At 47.6% G+C, this 19,588-nt stretch overlaps 1 protein-coding gene across 1 annotated transcript in view; it reads left to right on the forward strand.

The window, feature by feature from the left end:
* The window catches only part of KCNJ6 (potassium inwardly rectifying channel subfamily J member 6), a 260,779-nt gene that overhangs the window by 148,618 nt on the left and 92,573 nt on the right, over nucleotides 1-19,588 (forward strand). The gene's annotated exons all lie outside the window — the stretch shown is intronic.

Genomic DNA, 19,588 nt, shown 5'->3' on the forward strand with positions numbered 1-19,588 from the left:
CCAATCAGTCCCTTCTTTGGGGTACATGGTCCACAAGCACAAAGGGTTTGGGGGCAGCAGCTCCCTCCCTTTGGAGGGAGACAGTGTAGCATCATGATGAGGGGCTTAGGCTGTGTGGTCGAACCGCCTCTGTCTGAATTCGGCCTCCATGTGATCTTAGGTGAGTTTTTTCACCTCTCTGTACCTCTGTCTCCTTATTCACAGAACAAGGCCAATGATAGCCTTCGTACTGCCAATGGCCCCAAAGTTGGTGGCTTGACTAGGAGGAAGCATCATCTCTAGCAGTTTCTGTGGGGCAGGGACTTGGGGTGGGCTTGGATGGGCAGGTCAGATTCAGGAGTGCTTTAGGCTCCAGCAGGTGTTGGCTGGGGCTACAGTCATCCAAAGGTTCGACTGGTGGGTGGTCTGCTTCCTCAGGGCAGGGCTGGGGTTGGGGGCGGGGGGCTCAGGTACAGAGCTGGCCAGCTGGGGTTGGCTGCCAGTGGAGGTGTGAACTCCTCCCGACCTGGGCTTCCCTACAGGGCTCCTGGAGTGTCCCCACACCATGGTGTCTGGCTTCCCCCAGAGAGAGGAACCAAAAGAGAGCCAGGCAGCAGCTGCCTTTTATGACCAGCCTCAGATGTTCTGACACCGGAACTCCTGCCACATTCTCTTTATCAGAAGAGTCACAGGGGCACCTGGGTGACTCAGTGGTTGGGCGTCTGCCTTTGGCTCAGGTTCTGATCCCGGGGTCCTGGGATCGAGCTCCGCATTGGGCTCCCCACAGGGAAGCCAGCTTCTCCCTCTGCCTGCATCTCTGCCTCTCTCTGTGTGTCTCTCACAAATAAATAAATTAAATATTGAAGAAAAAGAAGAAGATTCTTCTTAGATGTAAGTCCAGCTCACATCTAAAAGGAGGGGAATTAAGATCTACTTTATGAAGGGACAGCTGTCATAGTGGTAGTTTGCAGCCACCACAATGTGTTTGATCAGATGAATGCATAGCAAATACATAGATAAGGTGGTTGTGCAACCATATGAAAGCCAGGAAGGAAAAAAAAAATAGGGTGCTAATATGGGGAAGACCAGGAGAGTTGCTTACATAGCTTGATGGGGGAAGGCCTTCTGCAGGATGAGGAGAAGCCAATGATGGGGATAGCGAAGGCAAGAGCATTCCAGGTGGATGGAACTGCAGCTCAAGGGCCCTAAGGAGAGAAGGACCTTCAGGGCTTCTGGAACATCTGTGAGGGCAGGTGAGTGTCGCCAGACCCAGGGCAGAAAGGCAGCATTGCACCTCCCTTCCTGGTGGCACTTCCCTCAGGCCTTCTGCCCCGGGGTGCAGGGTCACCCCTTGCCCAAGTGGCACACTCAAGAACAGTGGGGGGAGGGGGGGCACCAGGAGGCACCACAGGCATTGGGAGGAGACAGAGGCCTGGGTGGCAAGCCCGTGCTGGCCCAGCAGAGAGGACAAGGGAGGCAAGAGCAGGCCATGGCCGGCGATGTGCCTCGAGCCAGTCAGCTCTCCGGGGCCGCTGGCCCTGCCTGACCTGGAGCCAAAAACCTCCCCCCAGCCTTGAACTCGCACCCATTCACCACTGGACTGAGGGGCACACGGTGACCAGAAGGCCCTGAAGAAGGAGGTTCAGATGAGGGTTCTTTTCTTACCATGTGACCTCTACACCTCAATTTCCTCACCTGCAAAATCTCTAATACTTAGCAAATGATTCTTAATTAAATGAGCCAGCTCCTCTGGCCCATGAGCGCTGCCTGGTAAATATTTAGGGATTTTGTGAACTGACAAGACTGCTGAGCTTGCGATCAGCAGCAATAGGAGCATTTATACTATGGAAGTCAGCAAACACTACAAATCAAGGCTTCTCCCTACCCCCAAACCCCCCAATCCCATCCCCACCGCCCCACACCCCCTCCAGACAACTGGTTTACCCGCCTGCCAAGGTGCATACTCTTAAGAACTGAAGGCAGGGGTCATATTTACAGCACCTGGCACAGGGAACCGCTCCCCAGACAGCTCCTATTCATGTCTACACTCCCACCAGCGCAAACGTGACCTCTTCCTTTGGGTCCGAAGACCTTGGAGAAGTCACATCGCGTGAGCCCTGCAGACATCTGTACAGCCACCTTCGTGGTGACCCCCGCTCCCTATCCTCACAATCCTACTTTGTCAAGGACTTCAGGCCCAGGAGCCTGAGAAGAGAGCTGGCCTCCCTGCAACTCCCCTCGCCACAGCCAGGTGAAGCACACCCCCAAAGCAGCCCGGGGACTCCTCCCTCACCCCACACCTGCACACCCTCGCCCTGCCCACTGAGCACCTGGGACTGCCACTCCTCTACACGATGCTAGGCTGGCAGTCACAGGAGGGGAGGGGAGCAAATGCAGCGAGACGGAAAGGAATCAAACCCCAAGGTCTGAGACTCTGAGGCCCTATGTTATTGTTTTTTCCTTTTAATTTAAATTCAATTTAATTAATATATAGTATGTTATTAGTTTGAGGAGTAGAATTTAGTGATTCATCAATTACAAATAACACCCAGTGCTCACCCATCAAGTGCCCTCATCACCCAGCTACTCCCTCTCCCCTCCCCCCCTCCGCCTTCCCCTCCAGCACCCTCCTGGTGCTTGACATGGTGCATAGCTGCAAAGCGGGGCAGGCTTGGCAGCTGCCAAGCAGGCTGCCCTCCCGAAGGGAAGACAGAACTGTGGGTGCTCTCTGAGGGCTGGAGCCCCCTCCCCAGAGGGGCCTCTATTTGCATGCTCATGAGCCGTCTGCTCCGCGGGTGGCGAGCCAGCCCTCCTCCAAGGGTGCATCTCTGACCCTGGGGCTTGGGGCCCACACAGTCTATCGAGGGATGGTCTCACGCTCCCCACATTTATGATAAAAGGGTCCAGGCTTTCATTTCCGACAGAATGAACAATGGTCTGTGATACGGTTTATTTTCTTTGGGTCAGTTTTATGCTTTTGTTCATGTTTTATGACAGTTCTGCCCAGGTCATTGGAGGCCAGCAGGCACCGCGTGGAGGGCCAGGGGTTTGACAAGCAGACCTCGCTAAATCCCCACCCAGCTTCCAGATGAAGGCCACCATCCCCGTTTCCGGATGAGGGAGCTGTGCTGCCAGCCATCTACCCATAGAACCCAAAAGAGCTTTAATCCAAAACCATCTCCATGAAATTAACCCCAGCGGCCATTTATTTTCCCTCCCAGTGTCTACGGAGTGACCACATACAGACGCTGAGTAAAGGCTTCAGACAGCCTGTGCCCTCTGCAGGAAGTGTCCACCCAACACTGAGGTCCCGGAGGTTCATGGCTCTGCCGAGGGCCAACAGGGGCAGTGTGAGAAGTGCCTGGACCAACCAGTAGCCTTCACTCAGCCAAACACTGGGCTCCTCTGGCCTGCCTAGACCACTTCCTCTTCCCTATCCCCGTCACCCCAAGGTTAGACCCTTGATTGCACCCCCACCCAACATGGCTTCTGGTGAGCTGACCAGGTCACCCCAAGGTTAGACCCTTGGTAGCACCCCCACCCAACATGGCTTCTGGTGAGCTGACCAGGTCACCCCAAGGTTAGACCCTTGGTAGCACCCCCACCCAACATGGCTTCTGGTGAGCTGACCAGGGACTCAGGGTAGCCGTGCTTCTTCCTTTCTGGTCCAAGGCAAAGAGAGGATGCCTTTGCAGAGGACGCCTTCTCCCAGTTACGAACATCTAAACCACAGACTGGTCCTTCTCCCTTTAATTGCCGCTCATGACAAAGTGCACACGGATTAGCCTCTCCAAAGCCAGTATGTTGTTTTAAAGAAAACCTGGCCTCTCCTTGCTTTATTTTTGGTTTTGCTTTAAAAAAAAAAAAAAAAAAAGGACTTTGAACTACAGATGAAAAGCTCTCAGGTAGCATTTGAAGATTTGCAGGACTTAGAAAACATAGAAAAATTCTCAGAAAAGTGTCTTCTATCCCTGGGGCCAGTTTTTCCTTGCCTTCTCTGAGAACCTTTGTATGTGTGTTTGTATATATATTTTTTTTTTAATTTTCACTATGCCACTGAGCACAGACATTCCAGAAATAGACAACCAAAGACTATAAAAGTTAGCCAAGCTCCTTCCACAGCATTAGAAAATTCTGTTTGACTTTCAATAAACTAAAACAGTTACTACTTTTTTTGGAATTACGAGGTTGAGGGCATCTGGGTGGCTCAGTGGTTGAGCATCTGCCTTCCGCCCAGGGCGTGATCCCAGGATCCTGGGATCGAGTCCCGCATCGGGCTCCCCACAGGGAGCCTGCTTCTCCCTCTGCCTATGTCTCTGCCTCTCTCTGTGTGTCTCTCATGGATAAATAAAACCTTTAAAAAAATAAAAAAAGAATTACAAGGGAGGCCTCACGTGGGCCTTTGAGGAATTAAAATTTCTCAGGTAGACTTGCAGTGGATGTTTCATTGTTGAACGTATATTAGAATTGGCGGGAGTTTGTCACTTTGCCACCTGGTGAGACCCTGGAAGCCCTTCGTGAAACTTTGGAAGCTGTCTCATTGCCCAGATGTGCTCACACATGCCAGCCCTGTGGCCGATGACTCTGTGGCCCTAAGTCCCTGAGGCTGAAGTCCTAGGGACAAGTCCGAGAAGCAAACACAAGCTGCCCCCAATCTTCAGGGAAGAAATCCAGGCTTTCCTCCACCATCACAAACATCTTAGGCAAGAAACACATTAGGATCAGGGATGAGCCAAACCCAGCCAAGGCTTCTCACCCCGCAGCGACACCCTGCCTCGCGTCTGTGCTGCGATTCCCAATGTGACAGCCCCTTCACGGGCGTCATCACTGGAATCTCACGCAACCCACTGCATGGGTGAGGAAACTGAGTCACGAGATAGCACCGAGTCCAGTGTCCTGGCGCAGTCTTAAACCAGATAAGCCAGAACCATAGGAAATAAAGGCAAAAGGTGTTTCTTCCTTCATTTTAAACTTTCATTTATATATTCAACAAAGTGATAGGTGTCGGGTGCCCACTAAGTGCCAAGCTCTGGAAAGATTCATCATTTCATATCAGAGGCTTCGTGCTATCGTGACCAGTCTAGTGTTCTGCTAACAAACTATGGAATTAGGGGGAAAAAGCCCATAAAAAGCCTCCTACTCATTTAGGTGCCTCACAGTTTAAAAAAAAAAAAAGTTTCATTTTACTCAAGCAAACACACTGCGAAGTTGTAAAGTTTTGTCTCGTTGAGATCCTAGAAGCTCTCCTTTCTGGAGAAGCATCACTAGCTTAATACAAACAAACAGGGAAAAAAAAAAACAAGAACACATTCGCAGCGATGGACTGGCGTGGGCCATCCTTGCCCTAGAAGTTCTCTTCCCCCAATACTCTTTCTTTCACATGCCAACCTCAGAGGACGTGTTTGCACACGACGTCCGAGTTTACCTCTCTGCTGGCTGCAGTATCTTATCTATTTCCCAGGCCCCAGATGTTTTTAAACATTTATGGAAACTAGCTCCAGGCATGCCATCTTTGATCTTGGACCTGAGGGAGCAGCCCTACACTCTAAAGTCATTTAGCACATGCTCAAGAATCCAGCTCTGTTCCCGATGGAATAAAACGCAGCCAGGGAAGAAGAGATCATTCCACAGGAGAGAGGGGAATGATGTCAGATGCCCCAGAGGCCGGGGAGAGCGAGGCCTGAGGCCACCCCTGCTTTGACAACCGGGAGGGCCTCAGTGATTCTTTGGAGTGTAGTCTCTTACTTTGCAAAGGCTCCCCTAGAAAACACATCACAGTGGCAGTGTTCCTTTGTTCTGCAAGTAACAGGTTCCTCAAAGGATGAAAAGAGTCAGAAGAAAGTAAAACAGTGCTTGGAAATTCATTTTTTCTTAACATCATCCTAGTAGGCCTTTACCTGCTTTCTCTCCAGATTTCTCTTTCAGCACCAGGAGCTGAACCTGGCCAGGAACTTTGTGTTCCTACAAGGTTACCAGGCGGACCGCTGTCCACCTCTCCAGCTTCAGCCCTCTGCTTACCAGGCTGGGCCATACCCTCACTGTGTGGGTTCTGCTGCCTATGCCACCTGCACCTAGCCAGCTTCTTCCTTCAGAAATCTGGGGGTCCCAGGAAGAAACATGTAGGTGCCCTCGATGTTCTGATTACAGCGCACCAGGGAACATCCAGGATCACGACTGTCATCTAAGCCAGGAAATGCCTTCTGGAGCCCTTGCTGTTCACTTGGGTTGTTTCCAAAGTTCAGAGTGCCCTGCTTCCACCTCTGGGCATCAGGAAGCCCCCCCCCCCCAGATTTGCAGACACCCAGGCCGCCTTCCTCAGCCTGGTGCAGGTCTATGCCACTCGTGCGCACATGTCTACAGGGCCATTTCTGTGTTTCATCTCAGCCATACTCAGCAGGCGGCCTTGCCTCTGGGGTTGCCTTCTCTGAGGCCTTCCCCCAGCTCCTGGCCTGACAATTAAATATCCACCACCTTGGGCTGTGTCCCAAGCTCGAGTATGAATTCCTTCCCAGGCAGAGGCAAAGTCCCCGGTTCCCCGCAGCTTGTAGAACCCTGAATTCACATCTTAGTGTTGCTCCCAGACCAGCCTGGCTTGTTGTGTAGACACCGAGGCCCAGAGAAGTGAAATGCGGGCATTGGGCTCCTTGAGGTGGCAGGAAGCCAGTGTGGTCGCCCGTGGCCACCTAGCCAGGGTTCCTAGGATATAAATCCTCGCTTGTCATCAAGATTTGTCAGCAGCGATTGGTGACCCAAGAGCAGTGAGGTGGCCACGTCTGAGACCCAGGTTTTCCACTTCAACAACCCTGCCTGCCCGGTCTGCTCCCTGCTCTGCTCCCCTCTCCCTCCTCCTCCCTCTTCCTCCTCCTCCTTCTTCAAGGCTTCTGTTTACCGTCTTCCCTGTATCACTCTCAGCTTTCATGCCACCTCCTACTTCCCCATCTAGCCCACACTGACTTCCAACGAGGGAAGATGCTTGGTGATTGGCCACCATCGAGTATAATCATCTCCTCTTGGACAGAGCTCCAAGTCAGGCTGCCTCATAAGCTGCTGGTCAGCCTATAGCAGCTGTTTTTGGTCAGGTGTCCATCTCTACTCAATAAGCTACATTCTTGGTCAGGTGTCCATCTCTACTCAATCAGCTACATTCTTGGTCAGGTGTCCATCTCTACTCAATCAGCTACGTTCTTGGTCAGGTGTCCATCTCTACTCAATCAGCTATGTTCTTGGTCAGGTGTCCATCTCTACTCAATCAGCTATGTTCTTGGTCAGGTGTCCATCTCTACTCAATCCGCTACCTTCTTGGTCAGGTGTCCATCTCTACTCAATCCGCTATGTTCTTGGTCAGGTGTCCATCTCTACTCAATCAGCTACGTTCTTGGTCAGGTGTCCATCTCTACTCAATCCGCTACCTTCTTGGTCAGGTGTCCATCTCTATTCAATCCGCTACCTTCTTGGTCAGGTGTCCATCTCTACTCAGTCAGCTATGTTCTTGGTCAGGTGTCCATCTCTACTCAGTCAGCTATGTTCTTGGTCAGGTGTCCATCTCTACTCAGTCAGCTACGTTCTTGGTCAGGTGTCCATCTCTACTCAATCTGCTACGTTCTTGGTCAGGTGTCCATCTCTACTCAATCAGCTACGTTCCTGGGCAGGTGTCCATCCCTACTCAATCTGCTACGTTCTTAGTCAGGTGTCCATCTCTACTCTAATCAGCTACGTTCTTGGTCCTAGGGTTCCTAGGATATAAATCCTCGTTTGTCATCAGGATTTGTCAGCAGCAATTGGCGACCCAAGAGCACTGAGGTGGCCACGTCTGAGACCCAGGTTTTCCACCTCAACAACCCTGTCTGTTCCAATCAGCTACATTCTTGGTCAGGTGTCCATCTCTGCTCCAATCAGCTGTGAGCAGCATAGCAGGGCCGATTGGGAAGGGAAGCTCATCCTGGAAAATCCTCCCTAAAGGGATCCGAGGACATGGAAGGCTCTGTGTGGTGCCCAAAGTCTTGTGAGGACACAAGGCAGCCTGTATTGTGAGTGCAGCGCTTCTCTGCTTTCCACTTAGTGGCCAGCAAATCCATCGGACGCCTGGAGGGCTCTTCTCTGGGTGGCCCACCTTTAGTAGCCATGAAAGGCTGAACTGAGTTTGCAAAGGAACAAGATTCCCTCCCATAGGCTGTAGATAGCTGGCTTTCCATGGCCGCCCATTCCTTATGCTAATACACTCTTCTGAACCTGATGCATTCTGTTCACACAGTGAAAATGTCCTCCTTCCTTCCTTCCCTCCTTCCTTTCTTTCTACTTTCCTTCCTTTACCAAGAATACTCTGAGGACTTACCATATGTCATGGTGCTGGGGCCTGGGAATACAGAAGTCAAGAAAACACAGTTCCTGTCTTCAGAGACCTCATAATAGTAAAGAGCTTACAATACGTTGGTTTGTGATATGTTCGTGTTCTACATCATTCTCCCTTCTGGTGAGGATTTAGGAGGAAGTGTTTTAAAAGGTGCCACAATCACACTTTTAAACTCAGTACACAGGAACTGAATCGCATTTAGTCACGACCCTTCTGTGGCACCATAAACATGACATTTAAAGGGAAGCCCATCCTCAGAGGTGGAACGTCCAGGGACAACTGGATTCCCTACAACAGTCCAGTTCCCTGGGTCGGCTGAGCAAAGAAGCACTTCTCACTGCACTCAGCAAGCGCAAACTCAGCAAACACAGGAGGAGCTAAACTTGCACTTCACTCCCAGAGCACTCGGATGTGTAAGTGTGAAAACAGGCACATCCTCGTAATAATGTAAGTGCCCACTTTCCTCCTCCTCTCCTGGGCCCCCACTAGCACCAGGAGAGACCAAGCCAATGCTCGTCAGCAATTCAGCAGGTCACACTATTCACATTTTGCTAACAGAATGCCCAGTGGTCCAGGAAGGCTCACACTACAGCCACATCATGAATTATTTTCAGCATAAAGAATTCCAAAGAGAAATTAGACAATTAGAAAATGTTCATGAGATCAAAGGCAAATGCCATGGCATTCTCTCTGGGTGTGTAGCTCTGTCTCGCTTGCACTTGGACTTGCTCAAGCTGTCCCGTCCGAATCAGACCATGCCATCCCTGCTCTCAAAGGTGCTCTCTCAATTGTTCACAAACATCTTCCAAAGGACATCACGGAAACCCAAATAGAAACAGGATTCTCTCATTTCAGAGGGTGTATAGTTAGCTTCATTGATTTTCCTAACACTAAATCCATATCAAGGGCTTCTTTGAGCGTGTAGCAAGATCACAGCTTTCGACAGCCAGTTCTTACCAAGTTTTAGTTTCTAATAAAACTATTACAAAAATGTAGGCTTCTGCACTCAGCTACCAATAAAGCGGCAAGCAGTTTTTAATACATAATCCAAATGTGTTATCCCACAGATAAAGATTCAGAGCAGTGGCCTTTTAGCACAGCCCTTACCTCTACTCAGATACCTTACTGATCACTCACACTGGTTTGGAGCTCCTTGGGTGACAGGATGAGCAGAGTGGGCAGGTAGGATTATTGCCCTTTGACAGATAATACTTTCTGGCATATTGGCTCCGAAGACAGTGGTTTGCCCTGCTTCCTACACTGCCTCAATAGATTATATCCTTGCAGCAGGCTAGAGAACTTCCTTAGGACTATTTTGCAACCTCCAACATCTTTTAGATTCAATCTTTAAGCTAATAGACTAGAAGTCACTCAGGATCGTGACCCACAAACATGACTTTCATAGTTCCTTGCAACACGATGAGCTTAAACTTGAAACCGCCCTTTCCTCCAGCATCTAAATCCTCTTGGAAGATGGCCAGGACATCCCTGACATCTCTGCTTTGTCTCACAGCACGGTTACAGCCAGGTTCTGGGCATGGGTGCAATAAAAGTTCCATCTCACACAGCCTAGTGACAAACCAAGTCCACGTGTGTTTATTAAGCAGCTCCTGCAGGGTTCTGCGGCATGTGGCATGGCGCCACATTCCAACCACTGCTAGAGGATGTTTCTTGTAGTTACGTTGCTGCCTGCCCGGCCTTACCCACGTACATTCATTCTCTGCCCAGGTGTTTCCCTCAAGCAAAGCTGAGCTACATGCACAAACCTACGTTCCTTGAAAGAATGCCAATACCTGCTCCTGCCCTCTCTCCCTGGGCAAATATGCCCTGTGACCAGCTACATACGTGCTGCTGTGCAACCCAACCTAACACCTACCTGTCACCTAAACTGCCCATGCCCAACTCAAAAACTAGAAACTATAGAGATTAATCTACGCATTTCTAAAATTAGTGCCTCCTATTAAAAAAAATGTGTGTGCACATGTGTGTGTATGTGATTGAGAGAGAGATGGATTTGAGGGTTAAATATTCACTGCCTACTCAGAATTGATTGATTGCTCCTTATCTAGTAAAATAGCACAATGCAAAGATCACCTTGAAATATGTAATGCTTCGGTCTCTCCTACGGTTTTATCCCTGCACTTTTCCCTTGTCATTGCAGCTCCGTGGCTTCCAAGTTTAGATCAATAAAACCCCAGTGGGGGCACTCAGACCCACTGAGCTTGTCCTTTGCACTACAAAGCCGAGTACAAATTTTAGTAAAGTGGGCAAAAATTAAATTAAGCTGCAAGTTCCTGGAGCAGCTGAAACTTCAGGGTACTGTGTCGGGAATTTAGAACCAGTGGCAGGAGCTGAAGCCCCAGTCTAATCTGAAGGAAATCACCTCTGAAACCTTCTGTTGAGACCAGACCCTTCTTATTATGAACACTGATCTATTGCCAGTATATAATTTTGCCATATTTTCATCAACACAAAGCCAAGCTCTGAGAAAAAAAAACTCAAAACACTTGTGTGATTTCTGTGTTTGGATTCCTGATATCTGTCTCTGAAAGCTTTGTCTCCTCCTGTCCTTGAAGCCATTGAGCTCAGTCCCCACCTCCTTGCCCACCACTCCACCTTGTCCAAAACACAACTGAAAACCCATCTCTTGGGAGCACTTGACGGGATGAGCACTGGGTGTTATACTATATGTTGGAAAATTGAAGTGCAGTAAAAAAAAAATACATATTAAAAAAAGAAAAAAAGAAAACCCATCTCTTTTACAGGCTTGCTCTGACAAGTACAGTTCTGCAACAATTCACATATTCTTTTCCCAGCAGCTGCGGATCTGCTTACAGCCCTTAGGTGCAAGACACATCACCATCCTAGATTTCCCTCCATGGCGCTACACTAGCTCTGAGCATCTGCTGTCCAGGGCTGGAGAGCCATCCTGTATCAGCCATTACTGAGGGACACCACCTCTCTGTGGGGTCTTATGTGGTTCACAAAGTATGTCAAGGGATTTCTGGTCTACACAATCCGTTTGAAGGTGTGAGACTGTGTGAGCATGAGGTTCGCTTCTCCACATCCAGCAAATCCACCAAGACCTTCACTGTGTCTCCCATGGTCTTGGCACCATGGCGGTCTCATGTCCCCCTGTATTAGTTTCCTTATGCTGCTCTAGCAAAAGACCACAAACTCGATGGCTTAAATAACACAAACCTACTATCTTACAATGTTGTTGGTTGGAAGTTTGATGCAGGTCTCACTAGGTTAAAATCAAGCTTTTAGCAGGACTGTGTCCCTTCAGTGGGTCTTAGGTAGGAAAGAATCCATTTCCGTGGCTGCTGTCTTCTACAAGCTGCCACATGACCAACAACACGGGGCTGAATCTTTCCTGTGCTACACCTTCTGGTTGTCCCTCTTCTCCCTCCAAGGACCCTTGTGATGTCATTGGGGACACCAGGATAATCCAGGATAATCACCCTGTTTTAAGGTCATCTGGTTAGCAACCTTAATTCCATCCGCAACCTTAATTCCCCCTCATCATGGAAGCTGCCATAGTCACAGGCTCTGGAGAATAAGACGTGGACATCTTTAGTGGGCCATTGTTCTGCCACACACTCCCACAGAGGTCTTGCCACTTACTGTGTAATGTTCACATGCTCATGTTCCCCTACTTGCAAACCCAGCTCCCTTCTCCAGGTCTTGGGATGTCTGCCCCTAGCAAGGCCTCTATCAGCTTTTCCTGAATAAATCCCAAAGTTTCACCCCTTTGGAACAACCCAGCTCCTTGACTCCCACGGCCAAGACCTTGGAAAACAAGAGACCTTTAAAGGACATCTCTAAGGCAAGACACAGGTCCCTTCTGGCCCTCTCCTGAGAGGACAGATACCCACCCCTTTCAGGGAGGGAGAAGGGTCAGCTAGTTTCTAATTGTCTTTCCTGCAATTGTCTTCCTGTGCCTGAACTCCTGCAGTGTGCCTCTTCCTCCCATTATCCTTATTTGGGCCTGGAACCACATCTTATAACCCTGGAACCTTCCACCAGGGCTTACACAGTACTCTGTGCATATGTTCAAATGTTCCATTGATTTCACACCAACACAAACCACAGTAGAGGCTTTCACTTTATCTGGGCAGGGCTCCAAGAGTCATAATAAGTATAAAAGAATTTAGGGCTTTGCCACCAATTCCAATGGCCAACAAAATCTTATCACTGGAAAGCTTAAAACTGTTGCTTGGGTTCTATTTGGACACAGTGTTAGAACATCAAAAAAAAAAAAAAAGGTTATAGAACCATCAAAGAGAATAAAGGACAACTTAGGAAGCATGAAAAAGTTGTAGACTATCACTCCAAAAGTTTAGTCTTAAAGGAAATGACATCACTCATTCATTCATTCATTCAAGAAATATTTATTGAGCACCAATTATGTGCAGGGCCAATTTTAAGCTCTGAGTTTAGGGTCACAGGAGACCTCATGCCCTGTCCTCCCCACAGTTTAATCAGAGGGGAATTACTCAGAGCAAAGTGAGTCTTGTGAAAGATATGGGCTTTGACCTCAGACAGGACATTGGTCATCCAAGCAAGTTAGTGGACTTTCTAGATCACCAACCTGCTGGGCAGAAAGAGGGAAACAGCTTTCTCAAAATTCCATGTTTGGTTTGAATCCTCATTTGTGATGCCTGCTACCCAACAGAATCCTAACACCTTCCCCTGGGCCACCCCTCCATCATGCACCTCCAGTAAGCCTGGTCTCTAGTCTTGAGTGTCTTGGGACTCTTTCTGAGAAACATTCCCTAGGAGAGAAGTTGCCAATCCTGCAATGCTCGTGCTATTTCTTGCTGTCCTTACTTCAAGAATCATTTTATCTCCCTCTCCTGTTTGCATTATTACTATAAATCAAGGGAATTCTTTTGAGAGAGACATTGGAATGGGAGTCCTGCCACTTTTGTTGCCCTTTTCACTTCCCAAGAGGACATGCTTGGTGAGATGAAAGCCCTGGATGAGGCCTGTGAACTTACCAGTGGGACCACTGAACGGTTTATGGCAGGGAAGACACATGGTCAGGTCTGAAGGGGAGATATGTGGAAGTAGGAGAGCCTGGAGCCATGGCCCAGACTTGGATGTGAGGGAGCCATAAAATACCTGCATGGGCTGATGACTTGCATGTGAATGTGTGTGGAAGCACAGAGATAGCCAGAGAGATGTTCGCTAAAATGTTAACAGTGGCTACCTCTTGCTGGCCAGGCCCAGGGTGAGGTTTTTACTCTCTTCTTTATACTTTATACTTTCCTGGGTTGCTTGAAATTTTCTGTGAGGCTATGTTATCTTCATAATCAAGAAAACAAAACAAAAAAAAAAACCTTGTTGCTGTTATTAGGTAAAAAACTGGCAATGACCCTGAGACATTGAATATACAAATGAGCGATGACTGAGCCACAGAAATAAAAATAGAGCTTTGACCCACAATCTGCAGCAACATGCCCAGGAGACCAGCCTCTTATGTACAATAAGCAACTGAGGAAGCCGGCCTGCTGTAAGTCACGCTGCATCTCTAGTAAAAATCCAGGAAGCTGAACAATGACTTCCATAACCATTGGCCCCAAAAGGCCAAGACATGATTAATAACTGACAGCTTCTCTAATATTTGTTTCTTCTTCCACCTTAGCACAAACTAGAGAAAGCCAAGTATGCACCCTGATTAATCACACAGGATGTCCCACTGCTAGCTGGCTGCCTACAGCTCCTCCAGACAGGTCTGTAGCCCTCATCAACTCCTGCCTGAAGCCCTTCCTTTTCTCTGCCATGAAGCTTTCCCACTCCCCTGCTTGCCTTTGGGTCTCTGCCAAAATGCAAGTGCAATGGCCAGTAAATACCTTGCTGTAGCAATCTAAATAAATTCTAGTCCTTGCTTTCTCATTAGTTGGGCTTCACTTAATTCCTCAACCCGAACATTCTGTTACAGCAGGGATAGCCAAGATGGGCCATGCGGAAAATCTATTAGAGAGAAGTCGTGGGACTTAGGATCTACTGGCAGTGGGGTGAAAGAGAGAAGCAAGGATGCCTCCAGCTTCTGGTTTGGGGTCCTGAGCACATGCTGGTGCTGGGGTCATGTAAAGAGAAGGAACACATGGGAGAGGTATGTGTCAGGGTGTTCAGGAGACAGGAAGCTCACATGATTGTGGGGATTCAGAGGAGGGTTAGAAGACTCTGAAGGTGTGAGATAGGCTAAGGGAAACCAGCCAGGCATGGCAAGGCACCCCAGGGCTGGGAACAGCTGGAGCCATCATCACCCTGAGCTTAAAGGTGCAAAGAAAGGAAACTCAACAGAACCACTGAGTGAGAGGATGGTGGTAGGGAAAGGAACTCAGTCCATTTCAGCTCAGCCTGGGGCTTAGAGGCCAATTCCATTTTCCACCTGCCCTTTGATGTCCTGCCAGTGCCTCCCTTGAGCTAAACCCACCAGGAAGCCAGAGGACATGCGAGACCGGGTGCATCTGTAAGAGCCATTCTCCTGGGATGCAGAGTACCAAAGGGGTGCAGGGAAGCTCTGTGGGGACAGATGGAGAACTGTTAGCCCAGACAGCATGGAGACGGTGAGTTCCATCTTGAAAATGTTCACTTTGAGGACCCTATGGGAAATCCAGGCAGGGATATCTTGCAAGCAAGTCAACACGGCAGTGCAGAAATTAGAAGAAAGATCTGAGTTGCAAAGCTAGATGTAAGAGTTATCTAAATACAAGGAGAATTTCAGAACAGGTGACCCCTCTCTGAGAAAGAGGAATGAGAAGCTGGCTGAGGACAAACTCTGAGGCTCCTATATTGAAGCAGAAAAGCAGGAGCGGAGGTCAGGAGAAGCCACTGAGAGGAAGAACTGATCAGAGACCCAGAGACACAAACAAGAACGTTCATCAGATTCCCAGTCATACTTTTTAGCAGTGAAGTCTACCAGTAGGTTAGACAAAGACCCAAACCAAAGGTATATAATAAAACTGAATACAAATAACTCTTGATGTTCATGGTCTTTGGGGGCTTCAGTGGAAGGGCAATGAAGGAAAGGTTACAGGTGATCACAGCATTTGCACTTCCTGAACATACGTTTTAAAGCAATCCCAGCAGGCATCCTTTACAAGCCAATCTGGAATAATTGACTTGTGGGAAAGAGTAGGGTGACAGACTGTGTGACTATCAACACAGGTGATGTCACCGGTGCTTTGAAGCTGGGACCATGACTCATTCCTTCGGCATTGGATACCAATGCCTGGTAACTATCATTATTTAAGAAGAAGCAGAAGCAGCAGGAGAAGAAGGAGAATAAAAAGGAGGAGGAAAAGAAGAAGAGGAGAAGGGGAAGAAAAGAAGAAGAGAAAAAAAAAACTTTTTAGAAAACCCTTTTAAAAAAATCTTAAAGGACAAGAAATTTAAAATAAATAGACCAAATGTGTATTCGCCAAATCACAAGGCTCACTACCTTCTTTCCCCTCACTTTTTTTTTTAAGATTTTATTTATTTATTCATGACAGACACAGAGAGAAAGAGAGGCAGAGACACAGGCAGAGGGAGAAGCAGGCTCCATCCAGGGAGCCCGACGCGGGACTGGATCCCCGGGTCTCCAGGATCACACCCTGAGCTGAAGGCGGGGCTAAACCCTTGGGCCACCGGGGCTGCCCTCCCGTCACTTTTTCTATTCGCAAGTATTCGTTTTCTCATAAGCTGCCTTCCCCACCGTGTGCACAGCACCAACATAAAATGTGATCTGTATCTAGTTTCTCCAGCCAGGCACAAATTAGGTGATGGCTGGTGTGCAGAAAGCCAGCACACTCTCAAACAAGCTGGTTAAATGGCCACAGCTTCCAAACTAAGATGGAAAACTGTTTACACTCACAGGTCAGCAACCTCCCAAACCTTTTTCAGTCAATTGTGCTCAGTTCCAAACCCTTATTAACTTATTTCCCAATTACAGAGTCCTAAAGTGAGCCCCTTCCATAGGCAATCTTTTTTTTTTTTTTTTCTGACTTGGGACAACAAATTGGCTGCTCCTCAGCATTAATTCCATTTCCAACATACCAGAAGGAATAGGCATTGCTGAGTACTGGATGTTCTATAACAGCCCTGCCAGTGGAAGCATCATGCCAGCCACATGTATTATCTTAAATTCTCTAGTATGCAAATTTAAAAGTGAAAAAAAAAAACAGGTGAAATTAACATAATGATATTTTTCATTTAACCCAGTATATACAGAATATTGGCATTCTCACATGTAATCAATATGAAAGCCATTGAGGAGATGTTTTCCATTACTACCTGCCACATTTTAACTTCAAAATCCCATTAAGTTTCACACTTATGCCACATCTCAATTCAGATCAGGCTCATTTCAAGTGCTCGAGAGCTATGCATGGCCTGTGGCCACACTGTTAGCCAGTACAGATCTGTGAGGTCACAGGAGACAGAGAAGCTTCTGGTGCCCTCCTCTGGTGACCAACACAGGATTCTCTCCAGCAAGAGCTACTCATTTTTTTTTTTTTTTCTAGATAAAACAAGCCCATCAGCTCATCCAGGCTAGAGGATCTCTTTGTTTTGTGCTGATCAAGAAGTTATCAGAGTGCTGGCCCCAGAGGAGGGTTAGCAGGCATGTAATCCACATGCCTCTCTGTATTTTTACCATTATCAGCATTATCCAAGTCAATGGAGGGTCTATTTAAAATGAACACAGAATTTTTCCTGGTCCACCTGAGATCTTATTTGAAGAATATTTCTTCAGGGTCAGAGAAAAATAAATAGTAATATATATATAGTGGACCCTTGAGCCACGCAGGGGTTAGCAGCTCTGACCCCCACCATAGTCAAAAATCCACATAGAGGGATCCCTGGGTGGCGCAGTGGTTTGGCGCCTGCCTTTGGCCCAGGGCGTGATCCTGGAGACCCGGGGTCAAATCCCACGTCAGGCTCCCGGTGCATGGAGCCTGCTTCTCCCTCTGCCTGTGTCTCTGCCTCTCTCTCGGTGTGTGACTATCATAAATAAATAAAAATTTATATAAAAAAAAAGACTAAAAAAAATCCACATAGAACTTTTGACCCCTCAAAAATGTAACTACTAATAGCCTACTCTTGACTGGAAGCCTTACCAATAACATAAACATAAAAGTCAATTAACATATTTTGTATGTTATATGTAGTGTGTACTGTGTTCTTATAATAAAGTAAGCTAAAGAAAAGTTTATTAAGAAAATCAGAGACAATACATGTAAAATTCTATACTATAAAAAAAACTGTGGTAAGTGAACATACTTAGTTCAAACCTGTGTCGTTCGAGGATCAACTGCAATACATTTAAAGCTAGGAAGACCAACCTTTGTGAGTTTATAAGTCAAAAGTTAGCAAAACTGGATAAAACATGATTTTTCAAGGACACATCATTTGCAAATGTTAAGTTCCACAGGCAAGGCAATGTCCAGGGAAGAGCACAGATTTCTATTTTTCCTTTTGAAAAGAACAGATGTATTTACTTCAGTGTATGTTCTTGGGTCGAGAATTCAATCAAATGACTTTAAAGAAATCAAATAAACCTTTGCGAGAGAACCGAAAGGCAAGAATGATTCAGTGCAGGCTGAGCAAAGCACACAACAGTGCCAATGGGCCTCAGGGGAGGAGCACAGAAGCAGGAGAAAATGTAATTTTAAAAGGACTAGATCCCAAGTGCATGAAACCCAAACAGCGTTGCAGCCGACAGACTACAGGGGCAGGGAGCACAAGGCCATTTGTAATCTATGGGCTATTAATAAGTCAGCTCCAGGAGAAGCAAAATGCCAAATGGGGCGTCATAGTTACCTCCAAGGGCTGCCTGTCACCATAGCCCATTCCAGTTGTCTGTGCGAGCAGAGAATCAGAAAGCTCAGTGTCTCACTGTAAAAAAAAAAAAAAAAAGCACAATGTAAACATTGAACAAATACAGCAGTAGAAAGACCCAGAAGCCCCTGGCCTGGAATCTACCTTTCCAGCCAGGCCTCCCCAAGAGCAAATTGGGCTCAGAGCCCGGGGACATATTCTGTAGGCTGAGGTGAGAGTTTTCTGCCTTTCTATTGGAGGCATCTTCCATGAGAAGCATATCTCAGCCACAGATCCTTTCACTTCAGCTAAGCTCGTTCACCATTGGCTCAAAACAGAGACTTGAAGACCCCAAGACCAGAATGACAGTGATACCCCAGATGGGGCCACTGTAGTGCTTTAGAGGTTAGTTGTGCAGTAATTTGCCCATTTCTGTACAGAAACAGTCCCGTTCCAGAGCGTCAGGCTTGGAGGACAGAGAACAAGCCAGAGCTTTTGCTGGTGCTCAGACCCTCTTCCTGAGCCCACTCCGACTCACCCTCATGAGGCTAGGAAAGGATAGGAAGGAATCAACAGACCTTTCCAGACCTCTTTCCCTTCCAGGACTGGAGACTCTATTCCAGATCATTTGTGGTCAGGCAAGGTTACGTACGGCTAGGGAAACTTTCCTCCTTTTAGCAAGATGACACCAGAAACAAATCAACTAGCAAAGAACTGCAGAGAAAGCACCCTCTTGACTTTCCTTCTGCTTCACTTTACAAATGCACTTTATTTTTCAAGAGAAACCTGCCACCTGAGTGGGAAGAAGGAAAATGCAAATATTTCCAATGCCTGATGAAAACCCACAAAGTATTGCAGGTTAAAGCAGGAAACTGCCTCAAGGAGCAAATGAATGATAGGCACAAGTCCAGCTGACTGCTGGCCATTCTAACCCTGAATGTGACTTCCTCATCGAGCAAAACTACCCAGAGGCAAAAGGAAGCCTTCCTTTGGCATCAGGCTCTGACTTAGAGCAAGGGCCTCAAGGAAAGAGCAAGCAGTGTTTTCTGTAATTCCACCCTTGACATAAAATGTCAACCTAAGAAGAGTGTTGAGAAGAAGGAAAAGTTCAATATCACAAAATGGATAACATGGTTCACCCAAGAAATTTGTTCGAAATTGATCTCAGAAGAAAAGCTTGGTGTCACCCCATCAACTATTGTGGCCCAGGGTGACAGCTTTGCATAAGAACATCATTAAGGGGGGTGCCTGAGTGGCTCAGTGGTTGAGCATCTGCCTTTGGCTGAGTCCTACATTGGGCTCCCTGTGAGGAGCCTGCTTCTCCCTCTTCTTGTGTCTCTGCCTGTGTCTCTGCCTCTCTGTGTGTGTCTCTCATGAATAAATAAGTAAAATCTTAAAAAAAAAAAAAAAAAAAAAGAACATCATTAAGGGTGGTACCTCCGGTCCAGT

The sequence above is a fragment of the Vulpes vulpes genome, chromosome 15 (assembly GCF_048418805.1).
Source record: "Vulpes vulpes isolate BD-2025 chromosome 15, VulVul3, whole genome shotgun sequence".
Taxonomy (NCBI): Eukaryota; Metazoa; Chordata; class Mammalia; order Carnivora; family Canidae; genus Vulpes; species Vulpes vulpes.